This window comes from Podarcis cretensis, assembly GCF_951804945.1.
Source record: "Podarcis cretensis genome assembly, chromosome: 2".
In the NCBI taxonomy this organism is placed as follows: Eukaryota; Metazoa; Chordata; class Lepidosauria; order Squamata; family Lacertidae; genus Podarcis; species Podarcis cretensis.
The window spans coordinates 2,651,912-2,670,375 of record NC_137171.1 but is presented as its reverse complement, the minus strand read 5'-3'; the positions used below and the strand labels follow the sequence as shown (position 1 = coordinate 2,670,375).

Here is an 18,464-nt window from a genome sequence, read left to right as displayed (position 1 = left end):
ATTAATTCTAATACTCTTTTAGTACTAGTGTCTGGCTGTTGCAAGGTCAATACTAGATCATCTGCAAATGCTCTTAATTTGTAATGTCTAACTCCGACCTGAACTCCTTTAACCAACTGGTCCTTTCTAATCATGTTTAACAAAACCTCCAGGACTGATATAAAAAGCAAAGGGGATATTGGGCATCCCTGCCGTGTACCTTTTTCTATGGGTATTTCTTCTGTTACCACATTGTTTACAATTAACTTAGCTTTTTGTTTGGAATATATTGCACCTATACCGTTTTCAAAACCTTGACCTACCCCCATCCCTTGGAGATTCTTTTTCATAAAAGTCCAACAGATATTGTCAAAGGCTTTCTCCGCGTCCACAAAAATCAGAACTGCTTTCCTGTTAATGTCAACATCTAGCAACTCCAAAATGTCTATAATGTTCCTCACATTGTCTGACATATGTCTCCCTGGGAGAAAGCCTGTTTGGTCCTTATGAATCTCCTCTATCAACACTCTTTTCAATCTTTTTGCCAAAATGTCTGCAAAAATTTTGTAATCCACATTGAGTAAAGATATAGGGCGGTAGTTTCTGACCTGGTTCTTCTCAGTTTCTGTTTTCGGTATAAGTCAGATGAAAGCCTCTTTCCACGATTCAGGTGCCTTTTTCCCCTTCAGAATTTCATTGCAAACTTCCTTCAATGGTTGTATCAACCATTCTTTCAGCATTTTGTAGTATTTAGCCGTCAGGCCGTCTGGTCCTGGTGATTTTCCCAATTTCATATTTTGGATGGCACCCTCTATTTCTTGTTCTGTTATTTCCTCATTTAAGATCCTTTTACTTTGTTCTGGAATTTTTGGTAAACCGTATTTTCTGATGAATTCTTCTATTTCTTGTTCATTAATTGGCCCTTGTGCATACAATTTCTTAAAAAAACTTTGAAAACAATTGTTTATCTCATTAGGTTTGTGGATAATTTTTCCATCCATTTCTAGACTTGTCACGGTGTTCATTTTCTGCCTTTTTTTCAATTGCCATGACAGAAGTTTCCCACATTTATCCGCTGATTCGAAAGTTCTTTGTCTCATTTGCTTTATCTTCCATTCTATTTGTTGGTTCATGAGCTCCATGTACTGCATCTGGTAAAACTTTATTTCTCTCAAAATCTCATGGGACTTTGGTTTGGACCTCAATTTCTTCTCTCCTTCTTTTATTTTTTCTAGGATTTTTTCTTTCCTCTCGTTTTGTTTCTTCCTCTTTATAGAATTCTGTTGAATTAGGAAACCTCGCATCACGGCTTTGCTTGCGTCCCAAATTGTTCTTTTCTCCACATCTGTTTTCCTGTTAATCTCAAAATAATCTTTTAATGTTTTAAGGGCCTTCTTGTAAATCTCTTCATCTCTAAATAGGGTGTCATTCATTCTCCATCTAAAGGATCCAGTTGTTGTTAGTTTCATCTCCATCTTCACAGCATTATGGTCGGAGCAAGTTTTCGGGCATATTTCTACTTTTTTTGTTCTTGACGCCAGACTGCTAGAAATCCAAATTTGGTCTATTCTTGTCCATGTCATTTTTGCCTCAGAAAAGAAAGTTCCCTCTCTCTCTAGAGGATTCCTTGTTCTCCAAATGTCAATCAAGTCCATAGTTTCAGTCATTTCAAAAAAGATCTTTGGTAGTCTCCCTTCTTTTGAGATCACTTGTCTCTGTGCTTTATCCATGTTTGTTGAGACAACTCCATTCATATCTCCCATCATTACGATTTTATAGTCTATAAAGTCAACTAGTGTCTCATGCAACTTCTTAAAGAATTCGGCCTTCCCCTCATTTGGGGCATATACTCCAACAATCAGAATCTTTTCTCCTTGGATTTGTATTTCAACTGCCAGGTATCTTCCTTGTTCATCTTTAAATATCAATTTTGGAGCCAATTTTTCCTTTGCATAGATCACCACACCTCTTTTCTTCACTTTGTCTGATGAGATAAATTCTTGACCAAGTCTCTTATTTATCAATAATTTCCTGTGTATCCTGGCAATATGGGTTTCTTGCAAACATATTACATCTAATTGTTCTCTCTTCAAAATGTGAAAAACTTGTCGTCTTTTCCGAGGAAGGTTCAAGCCGTTACAGTTCCAGCTAAGAAGTTGCAGAGACATTTTGTGTTTAAGTGCCTGTTCCTCCAACTGCTCCAAGCTTCTGTTCTTCCTCCGATGGTGGTGGTAAAAGTCCAAATGATAGATTTGCTATATCAGGTGGTTCTTTCTCCTCTACAGTTCCTTTCTGCAAGTCCTCCAGGTATCTCTCCAGAAATTGTTCTTTGTCCTGAATTGTTTTTATTTTGATCTTTCTTCCTTTAAAGTTAAAGGACAGTCCTTGTGGGAACTCCCATCTGAATGGTATGGTGTTTTTCTTCAACAGGTCTGCTAAACTTTTATAGAGGGTTCTCACCTCTAAAATATACTTAAAAAATGTCCTTAAAGATCTGTATTTGACAGTTTTGGATCACCAGTGCCTTTTGATAGTGCAAGTTCAATATTTTATCTCTTTCTTCCTTTGATCTCAGTGTAATTAGACAATCCCTTGGTTTCTTGTCCTGCCTCCTGCCCAGCCGGAAGGCTGTTGTTATCTCAAATTCATCTTCTTCCGCCCATTCCTCTTGCCAAAAAACTGCAAAGTTCTCTGTAAGGAATTCCACAAGGTTGTCCCCTTCCCCTTCAGGAACCAGTCTTAATTTTAAATTCTTCTCTTTCCTCTGAAGTTCCAGTAAAGAGAGGGCTGCATCATGCTCATTCACTTTTTTAATAATAGGCCCAAACTTTTCCCTTGTCTCCTCAGCCGTAGTTTTTGCACTTTCTGCAATCTTTCGTGTTTCAGAGCTCTCCTGGATTAATCTATTTATAGAATCTGTATTAGACTTTACGCTGGCTGTATTAACATCTAGTCTTGTTGTCAACTCTGTTAATTTTTTGGAGTTCTCTGTCGACAGCTTTGTCAATGCTTCCAGAGATTGATTTATTTTAAGGAGTGCCTGTGTCATAGGATCCATAGAAGCTGCTGTTTTTTCCTGTGCAGCTGGTGCAGTTCCTGATATCGAGCCCCTTTTCTTCTGGGATTGTTTTGCTTTAAGCCTTGTTACTATCTCTTCTGTTGGGCCACTCATATCCTCAAGGTCGTTCTCACAAAATTAGTTTCCAAGTGGAAAATCCCACTGTTACTTTTCCAAATGCAACAATTTCACTTGAAACCCTCTAGAGGGAGCATTCAATTGTATCCAAATGGCAAGGAAAAACAAAGGAGCAAGAAAGTATAACAGTAGCCAGTAGTTTCCAATGTCCAAATCGTAAACTCTCTGTCTTCTATATAGCCAAAATGCAACAGGGTAATCTAAAATCCAGTAACTTTGTTACAAACAAACCCCCACTTTAAAAAGTTTTAAATGACAGTTCACATCCCGGTGTCTTGTTTGGGCAGCCCGACCTGGGGGGGTTTGGCAGTGGAAGGTCTTATTTTCACAGTAATTTTCCAGCAGGTTAACAATGTCCCAATCCCTTCCCCCCTTCTCCTGCCTGTCGGGGGGGAAGTTTAAGTCCGATGTCAGTTTGACAGCTTAAAAAAATAGAAAAGTTCCCTTCAAATGCAGCTTGGTTTTTCGTTGCTTTGTTTCTCCTGCAGCTCCGGGGAGGCAGACTTCCTTAATTTATGCCTTTCCCGTTTTCAGCCAAATTTCTTATTTTAGTGTCCCGTCAATTTCCAATCTTACTCACGGGTGTTGTAGTCAATTTCCAGTTACAGGAAGGAATCGGCGCTCTCCGTTCATGGCGACGCGGCTTCACTCCGCTAGCTGGGTGACGACTCTCAGCACCGCGCTTACCCCGATGCCGCTCAGAAGCCTTTAAAAAGGCTCCTTCACAGTGCCGGGGGGCGCAAAAGGTGCCCACCGAATCTCCTTTGTTCACAGGCTCCGCGCCTGTGATTTTAGGGGTCCCCCGCTCGCCGTAGCGGGTAAGACCCGAACTAGCGAAGCAGTCCTGCCTCGGAGCTCGAGGCTCGGACCGCCATTAAACGCTGGCGCCGACCGGAAGTCCTCCCCTCTCCCAACAGTTCACAGAGGAGAGAGGAATGAAGAGGAGACAGACTTTCTTTCCTTCTCCCTCTGGTGCTGCCCAAATGAAGTGCACATTTTGAAATGCATACTCCCTTCTGCCGGCAGCACACTAAGGAGAGATAAGACTTCAACCTGTGGGGAGCACATGAAGGCTTGCCTGTGCTGCCCTCCCAGCTGCCCTCTTGCTCGTGCCATTGGACCACCCTCTCTCACTTGCCTGGACCCCAGGCTTGCCTCGCCTTGTTATGCACACATGTGAGCAAATAAGCAAGGGGGCTGGTGTGTGGCAGCCACAACGACTACGGGGAACATCGGAAGGCCTGATGGGCCATTTCAAACCTGCTCGCTCTGCTCACCTGCTTGCTTCTACTGCTGCCCTTCCTGCTCCACTCAGTTGCCGTGTCCAATGTTGCCATGCTGCAGTTTGTGTGGCCACCTAGTGGTAGCCACACAAACAGCAGCATGACAACTCTTTATTTGTAAAAATATTATACAGTGGTGCCTCGCAAGACGAAAAGAATCCGTTGCGCGATTCTCTTCGTCTAGCGGTTTTTTCGTCTTGCGAAGCAAGCCCATTGACGGCTTAGCGGATTAGCGCTATTAGCGGCTTAGCGGCTTTTAGCGGCTTTTAGCGGCTTATTGGCTTAGCGGATCATCTGATAAGCGGGTTAGCGGCTTAGAGAAGGGGGGGGGGAAAGGAAAAAAACCCCCGCAGGAACTCGCAAGACATTTTCGTCTTGCGAAGCAAGCCCATAGGGAAATTCGTTTTGCGAAGCGCCTCCAAAACGAAAAACCCTTTCGTTTTGCGTCTTGCGAGGCGTTCGTCTTGCGGGGCACCACTGTATAGTAAGGTATGGCTATGCATGTATATAATAGCAATGGCTGAGTTGACCACGTTATTGTTTGCTTGCTAATGATTAGTGATGATCACTTGATGTTTCACTAGGGTTGTTCATCTGCTTACTAGAATGTATGGTCTCTGGAAGTTGAGTCTCCATGTGGGGCAGGCATGTGCTCATCTTTAGTCCTCCAGTGCGCGTGTGTTTTGATGCATGCACAGGAACGCGGAGTCTTCTCTAGGCCACCACTTGCTGCTTCACATGCTTCAGCTGCCCACGTTAATTTGAAAAGTGGTGGACTCATAATCTGGTGAACCGGGTTTGAATCCCTGTTTTTGATTCCCACATGCAGCTGCTGGGTGACCTTGGGCTAGTCACACTTCTTTGAAGTCTCTCAGCCCCACTCACCTCACAGAGTGTTTGTTGTGGGGGAGGAAGGGAAAGGAGAATGTTAGCCGCTTTGAGACTCCTGAAGGGGAGTGAAAGGAGGGAAATCAAGTACAAATTCTCCTTCTCCTTCTTCTTCTTCTTCTTTAATGCATGATACAGCAAGCACTTTCCTCCCTAGCGGTATGTCATTTATCAAAATAACAAATGTGTGTGCTCTTTGCTGCTTCTGATATGTGGCTGAGTTTTTCTTAATTGGTTGTCTCCCCACCCTCTACTAATCTGTATCTGGACAGTAAATGTCATCTGATCTGGGCTGATGGGCCTCCTTGTCTTTAGTAACTTAGCACTAGAACTGGTGGACATCCGGTGAAGCTGAACGTTGGAAGATTCAGGGCAGATAAAAGGAAACCCTTCTTCAAATAGCACATAGTTAAACGTTTGAATTTGTTCACGCAAGAGGCAGTGATGGCCAGCTGGATTTGAAAGAAGATTAGTCAAACTCATGGAGGGTAAGGCTATGAATGGCTACAAGTCAGGATGGCTTTGTTCTGCCTCCCCAGTCAGAGGCAGTTGCTGGAGCTTGCAGGAGGGGACAGGGTTCTTGCATCCCGGTCTTGCTTGTGCTCTTCCCATGGGTGTCTGGTTGGTCTGAGAGAACAGGATGCTGGACTAGATGGGCTACTGGCCTGATCCAGCAAAACTCCCACTGTGTGGAAGGGGCTTGAGAATAGCCTTTATTTTTTATGTTTTCTGCCTTTAAAAAACAACAAAACAAAAAACAACAACAACAAATGCTCAAAGCAGTGCACAGCAATATTTAAAGCCATTATAATAAACCAAGTAATAAATTCACTGAGCAATATATAAACAATATGGAGACAGCCATAAAAACAGCCTTGGCTCAGCTGATAGAAAGCCATGCTTTGCTATAAATTCTCATATACAAACAGTAGAACTATGTTTCTTGTACTCTGGAATACCATGATAAGAACATGAGGAGAATTGCCATATTGGATCATTCATAGATCTGGCACAGTATTTTGCTTGCCATGTGACCCTAAAATGATTTCCAGAAGATAAAAAGGATGATAACTGTTATGTACTAAGCTTGGATCCTAGAACAATAGGCAGGTAGGATCCTAGAATGCAACAACTGATTGGCTTGCAGGAAAAGACCAATCAGGCTCCAGGAGGGAAGTAGAAAGCAGAATCAGCCAATCAGACGGGACCCATTGTGTAAATAATGTATATAAAGCCTGAGGTTTGGGGAAAAACTTAACTTCTGTTCTATGAGGTGCAATAAAGAGCATGAAATTACTGTGCGACTCCAAGTATATTTCAATAACCCACCTTTACTTGTTCCACAACTGCCTTGAAATACAGAGATTCCAAACAAGCATGGATTGGCAGTGACTATTCCAGGGTTTTTGACAGCCCCACCTGGAAATTCTGGGGATTGAACCTGGGAGCTTCTGCATGCAGAGCTGGCACTCTGCCACTGAGCTACAGTCCTTTCCTAATTGCTTGGAGCTATCTTATGCTAGCCCTTAGGTCTCTCCCAACTCAGTGCTTATGTCCTTTATGACATCAAAGTATGACTCTTAAGAATCATAGAGGTTGCAATCCTATACACTTGAACTGTGAGCCAGCCCCATTGAGCCCCTTTGTGGGGTTTACCTAAGGCTGGCCCCACCGATGAGGCAAGGTGAGGCGACACCCTCGAGTGGCAGGATCCATAGGGGCAGCAGATCCATCCTCCAATGAATGCCGCCATGATGGCAGTGACAGCTGCAGCACTCTCCTTAGAGGCCAGATCTGCCATTTCCTTGGCAGCCAACCCAATACCACCTCTGTAGTGACTTCCTGGCAAATAGGATGTGCTGCTGGTCTCCTCTCACCACTAGGGAGGAAGTGACAGAGGCTGCCCACTGTGCTCTTCTGGGCTTTGCACTCACCTGGTATGATTTTCCTCCTATGATGGCCTTTGATTCCCACTTCAGTGTTCATGTAAGGTTGACTGATTCTCTGCCCTCTGTTCCCAGTGTAGACCTCCACTCCTCCTTTCCTGGAGAGGGGTGCCATTTTGTGGTTAGCCTCTTGGGCTGGCCCTGAACTTACCTCTGAGTAAACATGCATTTCCTTTATTCCTTTTAATTGGTTTTGGACAGTGGGTGTTCCAGGTGTTGTTACCAACCCAAAGCCCTTGGGGAGGAAACATATTAGAAATTGGGCTGACTAAATGTTTCTTGCACCTTGTGGAAGTTGCTGATCTTTTGCTATGTGAAGGAATTGTGCAGTCAAGGGAAATAGCACTTTAATTTGTGCAATTAACTCTATTCTCTTTTGGGAGGTGTGGACAAGCTGCAAGACAACGGTGTTATGCTGGGGCTTCCAATACCTTTAGGGTGGCCAGATTCAAAAAGAGGGTGGGAGTGCTTCTGCACCTCCTGCACAGAAGAGCAGATTTCAGAAAGTGGAGCCTGTCTTGCCAGCTGCACCTTCTGAAGATCCCCTGTGTGCCCCTCCTCTCTAGTCCTGGTGTGCATGGAGTCATTGGTTCTGGAAATGCACTCTGTGCATTCTCTGTTGCTGCCTCTTACACACCCTCACACACTCAAGAGAGGAGTGATAGCGAAGAGTCAGACTAACCCCCCAGCTCTAATTAAGCTGCCTCTGATGCCCACAACTCTCCTTCAGAATGCCTATTCTCTTGCCCTTGAAATCCCTCCTGAAAATCCTTTTTATCCTTCAAAGCTATTAATCCTCACCTGTTATAGAAATCAACCCTTAGTACATGCAACTGTGTTTACACTGCTCTTTGCCTATTACACTTGACTCTGTCGACTACCCTCCCTCACTTGAAATTTTAGATGGTAAGCTTTGGGGGGCAAGGATATGCCTTTTCTTTTTTTAATGATACTATAAAGCATAGTTGCTTTATATGATAATTTAGTATGATTATAGGGCCATTAAGGTGATGGCTTTAAGTACCACTTTAATGTCACTAGAATCCTGTTTGTATAAGATTGTGTTTCTAAGCAGAATGAAGGACTGATACTTCATATACAAAATTTATATATAATTAATTAATGCTCAGAAGCTTGCAGCGAAGGGTCGGACTCAAGCCCAGGAAAGGATTTTCTTCTGTTTATTCCCAATAAACAAAATAAGGTGAATGATTGTTTTTTTATATATATAAAATATTTATTAAAGTTTTCAAAAATGATACAATATAAAACAAAAAGAAAAAACAACAAAAAATACAAAAATACAAAAATAGAAACGACTAAAAACACATAGAGTTTCATTTACTTATTTTCTTTTAACTTATTTTCCAGACTTCCTCATACCTCCCTTTCTTATATTCCAATTCAAGTTGTTAGTTCAGCAAATCCTCTCCATTAGTTTTTACTTATTTCTAAACCTTATTTTTCATATCTCTTAAACATTACAGCTGGAAACCACTTAATTTCTGTCTAACATCATTTTAACATTCATTAATTTTACAATATTTCCACAAATAGTCTTTAAACTTCTTCCAGTCTTCTTCCACCGACTCTTTTCCCTGGTCTCGGATTCTGCCAGTCATTTCTGCCAGTCCCATATAATCGATCATCTTCATCTGCCATTCTTCCAGAGTGGGTAAATCTTGTGTCTTCCAATATTTCGCGATAAGTATTCTTGCTGCTGTTGTCGCATACATAAAAAAAGTTCTGTCCTTCTTTGGCACCAATTGGCCGACCATGCCTAGGAGAAAGGCCTCTGGTTTCTTCGAGAAGGTATATTTAAATACCTTTTTCATTTCATTATAGATCATTTCCCAGAAAGCCTTGATCCTTGGGCACGTCCACCAAAGGTGAAAGAATGTACCTTCAGTCTCTTTGCATTTCCAACATTTGTTATCGGGCAAATGATAAATTTTTGCAAGCTTGACTGGGGTCATGTACCACCTGTATGTCATTTTCATTATATTCTCTCTTAAGGCATTACATGCCATAAACTTCATACCTGTGGTCCATAACTGTTCCCAGTCAGCCATCATAATGTTATGTCCAACATCTTGTGCCCATTTAATCATAGCTGATTTTACCGTTTCATCCTGAGTGTTCCATTTCAACAGCAAGTTATACATCTTTGACAAAATCTTAGTTTTGGGTTCTAACAATTCTGTTTCTAATTTCGATTTTTCCACCTGGAATCCAATTTTCTTGTCCAGTTTGTATGCCTCCATTATCTGATAGTAATGAAGCCAGTCTCACACTTTGTTTTTTAGTTTCTCGAAACTCTGCAATTTCAGTTTATCTCCCTCTTGTTCCAAAATTTCCCCATATTTTGGCCATTTGGACTCCATATTGAGTCTTTTAAAAGCTTTCGCTTCCACTGGTGACAACCACCTTGGGGTTTTATTTTCCAATAAATCTTTATATCTTATCCAAACATTAAACAGTGCTTTCCTAACAATATGGTTTTTAAATCCTTTGTGTACTTTAACCTTGTCGTACCACAAATATGCATGCCATCCAAAAGCATTATTAAATCCTTCTAAGTCCAAAATGTCTGTGTTCTCAAGAAGCAGCCAGTCTTTCAACCAGCAAAATGCTGCTGATTCATAGTAGAGTTTAAAGTCCGGCAGGGCAAATCCCCCCCCTTTCCTTTGCATCAGTTAATATCTTAAATTTTATTCTGGGCTTCTTGCCCTGCCAGACAAATCTAGAAATATCTTTCTGCCCCTTCTTGAAACAGTCCATCTTGTCCACAAGAATGATTGAATTTTTCTGTGGCTCCAAAACACTCACCATGGAAGAGGCTGCCCCACTGTTAAGAGGAGCTGGATTCTGTAAGATGTGTTTTGTTTGTACAAGCCCATCACATTTGCATACTTTTGCATAACACTTTTGCATAACTGATTCGACATGGACACATGGAAGGAGTCTGGCCCTGACCATAAGAAAGCTAATGCCAGCAATCTTAGTAAGAGATATGGAGCAGTGCCTTTGAGTAAGCTACAAAAGTTGGAGTCCCTGATTTGCATCTCACCTCTGCCCTGAGCTTATGAGGGGGTCAAGGGGGGCCAAAGGCAAGTTATTCTCTCTCTCGATTTCAACTTCCACAGTGGGATGAGGATGATGATGATGACTTGTCTTACAGGGTAGTTTAAAGATTACAAGAACTAGTATAAGGGTACTCCCAGCTTTCTTAGGAACTCCTGAAAGCACCATACTAATCCAAAGTCCAAAGTTACATACAGTACAATTCTACAGATGCCTATTCAAGACATAAGTCCCAGTGAGTTCTATGGGATTTGCTCCTGAGTAAGCAGGTGTAGGATTGCAGCCTAACTCTGCCTTCTGAGAGTTTGCTGACAGTGCAATCCTATGCATATCTGCCCACATGTAACCCCCCATTGAGTCAGATGGGGTCACATTTACTCCAGGTAAATGTGTGCAGAATTGCAGCCCACAACAGACTTCCTTGTTGCTTTCTGAAATGCCAGAATGAGGAACTTATGGACCTCCAGAGATACTGTGGGACTCCAGTTCCCATCAGCCCTAGTCAACATGAAGAGTAGTCAGGGATGATGGGAGCTGAAGTTCCAGCAGCATCTGAAGGGCCACAGGTTCCCTACCTCTGGCCTAATTTCATAGTGGTAGAAAGAAGGAAAAAATGGGAGACAGAGAGGAGAGGGGGTAGAGAGAGGGGGTGACGTACCCCCTTTGTGTTCTGCCTCCACCCATTGTCAACATGTGCTCCCTGCCACAGATCATGCTCAAACAGAATCCCCTGCCCACTCCTGATCCTATGGGATGAAATGGGAAGGAACCGGGTGGGCTGTGCTTTGGGAGAGCATCTTCTAAGTGCAGCACATCTCAGACTAATGTCTCCTTGACTTTGCCCTTGCTGTTGGCTCCGAAGCACTTTAAACACCCATTCTGTTTCTTGTCACCCCACCCCATCCTTCAGTGGCATTGCAGCTTGCCTTCCACCTTTCCTGGCTAATTGAAAAGATAGTGGGCCCAGATTACAGCCTTGCTGTGTAAATTGCTCAGGATGGGAGGCTGGCTTGACAGCCGGCGAGGGAGATGCTCTGGCCAATGAATCAATCATGAGGCAGTGGAACCGGAAAGTCTGCTCTGGGCGACGTTGCCCAATCCCCCTCACCGGCCCAGCCAAGGTGATGATTATTCACATAAAACGCAGGCTGATAGAATGTGTGATGCCATAATCCAAGTTGTCATGAGCTTTGCTGTGCCTTGGATATAGAACTGGTGCCAGACCACACATTATAATGAGTATTATTACTTATTGTTCTTACTGTGAAGCACCAGCTGCTGTGTTAGATGAAGTGCAAGTTGAAAGCTGGGGTTCCTCCGAGCGACCTGTTTTTGAGCATTCTTCCTGATTTGCTTGCATGTAGCTTACATGGAGGTAGACTGTGTCTGGTCTTCATTGAGCATTTGTTCTGATTTGTTTAAGGGGCAGCTATACCACGATGAGGGACGCGGGTGGCGCTGTGGGTTAAACCACAGAGCCTAGGCCTTGCTGATCAGAAGGTCAGCGGTTTGAATCCCCGCGACGGGGTGAGCTTCCGTTGCTCGGTCCCTGTTCCTGCCAACCTAGCAGTTCGAAAGCATGTCAAAGTGCAAGTAGATAAATAGGTACTGCTCCAGCAGGAAGGTAAACGGCATTTCCATGCACTGCTCTGGTTCGCCAGAAGTGGCTTAGTCATGCTGGCCACATGACTCGGAAGCTGTACGCCGGCTCCCTCGGCCAATAAAGTGAGATGAGCACCGCAACCCCAGAGTCAGTCACAACTGGACCTAATAGTCAGGGGTCCCTTTACCTTTATACCACGATGAGCATTTATCCTGATTTGCTTGTGGGGTGTTATTCAGTTGTTCCTCCTACACTTTTCAGTGCACTTCCCTGTTGCTTTTTGTTGCACAAGAGCCCTTTAAACATAAGGGTATATGAATAACCTCTTGGATCCGACCAGTGGCCCATCTAGTCCAGCATCCTGTTCTCACAGTGGTCAGCCAGGTACCTGTGGGAAATCTGCAAGCAGGAAATGAGTACAGGAGCAGCCTTCTCCCCTCCCGTAGTTTCCAGTATCTGGGATTTGGAAGCATTGCTGCTTCTGAGGCCAGTAGCCACGGGGGGCTCATCCACACTTTTGCCCCACATTTTCTAGGCACAGATGCATGCTTTCCCTGTCTGCATCCAAGCCTTGTTTTGCTTTTTTGCCTTTTGCCCCACCACTTTCCCAAAGAAAACCTACTCCTTACAGTAATGCTGAATTGGGGTTTTCTGTGAATTGCCATTGGCTCTGATTCAGCAGTAAAGGGAGGGTTTTCTTGAGGTAAGCGCTGGTGGGGCGGGTGGGGGGAGGAAGCACTCAGACACAGAGCCTTAAAGTGCAGACTTGGTCTTAGAAACATGGCATGGAAGGAGGTCTGGATGAGCCCTGATAGCCTTATTTAATCCACTTTAAATACACAAACCTGAAGCTTGGATATATACTTCAATCCCTTCCACAAAATACTGAACGTCTGGAGGCACCTTAAAACATGTACAGCAGCTAGCACCATGGCTTACAAGAGGGATGGGAAACTTTTGGCCCTCCTGATGTTGCCAGATGCCAGCTCCCATATGCAGCCCTCCCCCTACATATAGCAGAAAGTGGTAACTCCAGGAACCCCCACTCTTACCCCTGGTTTGTTATATAAAATTGGCAATTAGCCGTTATTGGATGGTTGCTGTCAATCCTGTGTGGCTGCCTTCCTCTTTTGCCTGCTTTTGTGTTAGGAAAGACTCTCCAGGAAATTCATGGGCCATCTCCCCCTTTCTCCGGTGCAGTCTTTATTTTCTAATGTTTTATCAGCTTGCTTAATTAAAACCCTGTTCATTATACAGAGCTCAGGGCTGCCCTTTGTTCTCACAGAGCAAGACATTTGCTGCTGTATTATTCCCCACATGGCTGGAGACTTGTCAAAACAGATCTCTTTGAGATCCCATACTATTTGGGGATGGCTTCAGCCCAGAGACACTTATGCCAAATTATCACCATCTCCATCCTGCTCTTTTAGCTAAAGAACTCAGGCCAGCATCCGTTGCTCTCCCTTCCACCTGACTTATCTTTACAACAACCCTGAGAGGGAGATTGGGCTGAAGGAGGCCCTTGGCCCAAGGCTACTCATTAGGCTGGAGCAGCCAATGTTCTGCTGTCCAGGTGGTGTTTGACCCCAACCCTCATCATCGCTGACCATTGGCCGTGCTCACTCGTCATTATATTTCTTGCACTGCTTCACTCCCAGTGGGTGATGCTACATGCGCAGTGGTATCACTGGTTTTCCAGCCCTTCACGTTCTTCCGCATGACTTGCTTCCAGGATTCATGTGACTCAACCGGAGGCAGCAGTAATTGCTCAAATGCATGAGCCTGGGCTCTGTAATTGAATTTGCAGTCCCTAATCCGATTGCCAGGTGCTGGTTAACACGCTCAAGGTCTGCAATGGCATTAGGGGGCTCCTCAGTCATTTCTCAGCCTTGTAGCTGGCCAGGAAAACACATCTCTCCCCCCCCCCAACGTTGCCCTGACTCAGAGCCATCTGGATCTGCAAAGTGGAAAGAAAGTCTTTGAAATGCTGCAGTGTGACACTGATGTATGCATGAACGTCTTCGAAGCTCCTAGACAAAGGAGCATATGGAACTGTTTTATAATGACTTGGATTGTTAGTCTATCTAGTTCAGAATTGCCTTTCCCTGATCAGCAGGGCCTCTCCAGGGCTTCGGGCAGGAGTCTTTCCCAGCCCTACTTTAGTGATGCTGAGGACTGAACCCCGGGACCTTTTGCACATACAGCATGTTCTCAACACAATTCAGAAATCCCAACCAGCTCTTCCAAATCCAGCAGAATCCCAGGTAACTGAGTGATTCCTAAAGCAGGCAGGTTAACATCTTCAGCCTCAGTCTCTTCCAGGCATCTGTGTGAGACTTGGAAGTCATATTCCAGGCAATGTGACCAATGCTTGACAACCATATGTCAGGAGTGCTCTGATGGTGTTTCCTGCTTGGCAGGGGGTTGGACTCGATGGCCCTTGTGGTCTCTTCCAACTCTATGATTCTATGATTCTATTCTATGAATAAGAATGTGCATTCTAAGAATGTAAAAAGAGCCCTGCTAGATCAGGCCAAAGGAGTCCAATCTACTCTGTTGTTAGAATGACCAACCAGATGCCTGTGAGAAGCCTGCAAGTAATGGATCCTGAGCTCAACAGCACTTGTCATTCCCAGCGACTGGTACTCAGAGGCATACTGCCTCCAACAGTGGAGGTGAAATACAGCCACCTTAAAAACATTAAGTGCTGACATTCATACTATCTCATTTCCTAAAAAATATGGATTTTTAGATTCTTTTTTAATATAATAATAATAATAATAATAATAATAATAATAATAATAATAATAATTTATTATTTATACCCCGCCCATCTGGCTGAGTTTCCCCAGCCACTCTGGGCGGCTCCCAATCAGTGTTAAAAACAGTACAGCATTACATATTAAAAACTTCCCTGAACAGGGCTGCCTTAAGATGTCTTCTGAATGTCAGGTAATTCTTTATCTCTTTGACATCTGATATAAAAACCCTACCCTTCCTCCCACTGTATCCCCCTCTGCCTACTTTATCCTGACAACAACCCTGTGATGACATAGGCTGTGATGTTACTCAGGGTCACCTGGTGAGAATCACAGCTGAGTGAGGATCCCAGTCCCAGTCTGACATTCTGACTACTGTGCTGCACTGGCTTTCCTTGCCACAAAGAGGACTGCTGAGCTATGAGCCAAGGCTGTTAACTGCACTGGACCAAAAGTGGATTGTAATGGTAGTGAAGCCTGTGCAGAAGACCTGTCCATTGGGCATTCATCCTTGCAGCTGTTGTCAGGTGATGGCAGTTGCTTATTGAGCAGTCATTCTGATTTCTTCGTTGGGAAGGTAAATGCTGCCACACTTCTCTGTGCATTCCCCTTAATGTATAAAGTCTGATCTTTAGGGGAAGTGGGCTTCTTGTGCAAGACGCTCCCCCCCCCCCACGACCAACTATAACTGTGCAAGCTGAATTTGCCAGAAGGCAACTGAATCCAACCCCAAAGCAGTGACAGTCTGGAAGCGCCCTTGCTCAGACACCCTTCCCTCGCCCCTTCTGTAGTGGCACGGGGCTGTAGGGAGGCTTGATGTAGAGAACAAGCTCTTCCAGGATTGACTGTGCAGAAAGATCACCTGCCAGGTAATGGGTAATCTCCTGGCCTGGTGGCTTTTAGGAGCCTTGGGCATTTTCAGAAGACTGCATCACACACAGAGATACCTCCTCCCTACATGTGTCCATCTCTGCTCAGTAACTTGAGTCTCTCAGGCCGTTGCCATGGTAATAGAACACCGCAGCAAAGCCCATAAGAGCAAACAGATTCCTAGTGTAGGAACTCAGCCGGCTGGAGTGAAATCCCACTGAAACCATTCCCCTTTGTTTTTGCTTGAGGAGACTGATGGGGAGGCACAGATAGTTGAGAGGACCTAGGCAAACTCCCCTCCACATGCCCAGGAGCACCTGAATCCTACTCCCCACCTCCCATGCACAGTGCATTGTGCTGGTGGTGCTGAGCAGCGCCACTGAGCATATCTGAGCATCTTTGCCATTGGAAACCCTTCCCTAGGCATCTGTGGGCCATGTAAATCCTTTCCTGTGGGAGAACAGCCAGCAATGGCATTTTTATTTTAAGGAGGCAAGGCCTGTGCAAAGCAAAATAATCCCCCCTCTGGGATGCATTTTGTTAAGGAGGAGAGCGCTGACTCCTTAGCCTCCGCAAGGAATGACGAGACCATTGAGAAGCAAGAAGAAAGCAGATGGCTTTGTCTTCTTCTCTTTTGACTCTTACTTGTTGTCCCAGCCTAGCCTGCAGCACAGATCTCTCTGCTTTGGAGTGCCAGCCTGGGAATTGGCTAAGTGGCTCTTTATGCGCAATTGCTATTCCCTTGGCCAGCCGGGGCACCAACCTGCCCTTTCAAGAAAGCAATAAAAGGCCAGCTGGTCCCCTGTTTGTGAAATGCAAGCCAGGTCTTTGCTGCAGAGGAAGGGGGAGAGAGTTGGCGTACAAGACACGCAAAGAAAGACTTCAGCTTGAAGGAGCCTGAAGCAATTCTGCATCTGCGTGGGAGATGATTTAAACAGCTGTGCAGGTGTTGTGTGATGCTTTAAGAGGGGGAAGAGCATACATCCACTGCAGAAGGCAAAAGGCAGCTTGGATACAAATGGCAAGTCTAGCTCAATACTGGAGAGGCAGAAATTAGACTACCCTTTCCTTTGCCATGCTATGCTAACCTGTGGTTTGCCATCATGGCACTGAAGGAGAAGAGTGGCTCAAGAGAGCCAGTATGGTGCAATGGTTAGTGTTGAACTGTGACCTGGGAGATCAAGGTTCAAATCCCCACTCAGCCATGAGGCTCACTGGGTATGACCTTGAACTGGTCACCATTTCTCAGCCTAACCCACCTCACAGGGTTGTTGGGAGGAGGAAGTGGGGAGGAGAACCATGTACACCACCTTAAGCTCCTTAGATTCTCTAATAAAGGTAAAGGTACCCCTGCCCGTACGGGCCAGTCGTGTCTGACTCTGGGGTTGCGCGCCCATCTCGCTTAAGAGGCCGGGGGCCAGCGCTGTCCGGAGACACTTCCGGGTCACGTGGCCAGCGTGACAAGCTGCATCTGGTGAGCCAGCGCAGCGCACGGAACGCCATTTACCTTCCCGCTAGTAAGCGGTCCCTATTTATCTACTTGCACCCGGGGGTGCTTTCGAACTGCTAGGTGGGCAGGCGCTGGGACCGAGCAACGGGAGCACACCCCGCCGCGGGGATTCGAACCGCCGACCTGACGATCGGCAAGTCCTAGGTGCTGAGGTTTTACCCACAGCGCCACCCACGTCCCAACAGATTCTCTAATAGTAACAAACAAACATCGTACCAAACAGACCAAGATCTGTTTCTTACCTGCATTGCAGGGGGTTGGACTAGATGACCCCTGGGGTCTCTTCCAACTTCCAACTAATTCTATGATTCTACCTAGGCTGCATTCCTAACCATGCCTACTCAGAAGCAAGTCCTGTTGAATTCAGTAGGACTTGCTCTCAGTGAAATGGGGTTAGGATTACCATCTTAGAATCAGGAAGACTAAGTATTTTAAAAAGACTGGAATAACTTTCTAACATATTTGAGAGATCACTGTAAACAGCTGAAATCATTGGCAGGAATGCATTCACACTTGTAATGCAACATGGATTTGGGATACTATATATAACAGATAGATTACAGAAAATATGCAGGGATAAAATTTAGAATTGGAACGCATGGAGGGAAGGAAGGAGGTCTCAAGATTTGAAAGAACCTTTAAAAAAACATGTGTTAAACTGTTATGTTTATGGTGTATAACTTTTACGTAATAGATAGGTAGATAGCCATCTTAGGTGGTAAACCTGTTTCTCGGCCATGTGAGCGCTCATCTTTGATTCAACGCAATTCAGCACAGATCCTAATAAAACCAACTCAGTGAAAACTAAGCCGATAAAACAAGGCTGTTTTATATTAAAATGATAAAATACACACATAAAGCCCAAAGCATATGAAGATTAGCAAATGATGCATGTATAATCTTAACCTGCAAATCAAACTGATCCATATGCTTTCCTATCCCTTTAATTGTTCACTAACTTGGCCCAATTGATTATTCTTGTTTTGAGTCCACCTATTCCAGTTACTGTGGGACGCAGGTGGCGCTGTGGGTTAAAGCCTCAGCGCCTAGGGCTTGCCGATCGAAAGGTCGGCGGTTCGAATCCCTGCGGCGGGGTGCGCTCCCGCTGCTCGGTCCCAGCGCCTGCCAACCTAGCAGTTCGAAAGCACCTCCGGGTGCAAGTAGATAAATAGGGACCGCTTACCAGCGGGAAGGTAAACGGCGTTTCCGTGTGCGGCTCTGGCTCTGGCCAGAGCAGCGATGTCACGCTGGCCACGTGACCCGGAAGTGTCTCCGGACAGCGCTGGCCCCTGGCCTCTTAAGTGAGATGGGCGCACAACCCCAGAGTCTGTCAAGACTGGCCCGTA

The 18,464-nt window shown here is 44.9% G+C and overlaps 1 protein-coding gene and 1 long non-coding RNA gene across 8 annotated transcripts in view; one reads left to right on the top strand and one right to left on the bottom strand.

The window, feature by feature from the left end:
- Nucleotides 1-18,464, top strand: part of PDE1B (phosphodiesterase 1B) — a 134,016-nt gene that overhangs the window by 86,894 nt on the left and 28,658 nt on the right. The gene's annotated exons all lie outside the window — the stretch shown is intronic.
- LOC307209752 lies at nucleotides 12,782-16,939 on the bottom strand. Its single transcript, XR_013835746.1, has 2 exons — nucleotides 15,601-16,939; nucleotides 12,782-13,936 (listed from the first exon to the last, which is right to left on the bottom strand). It is a non-coding gene; the product is annotated as an uncharacterized lncRNA (long non-coding RNA).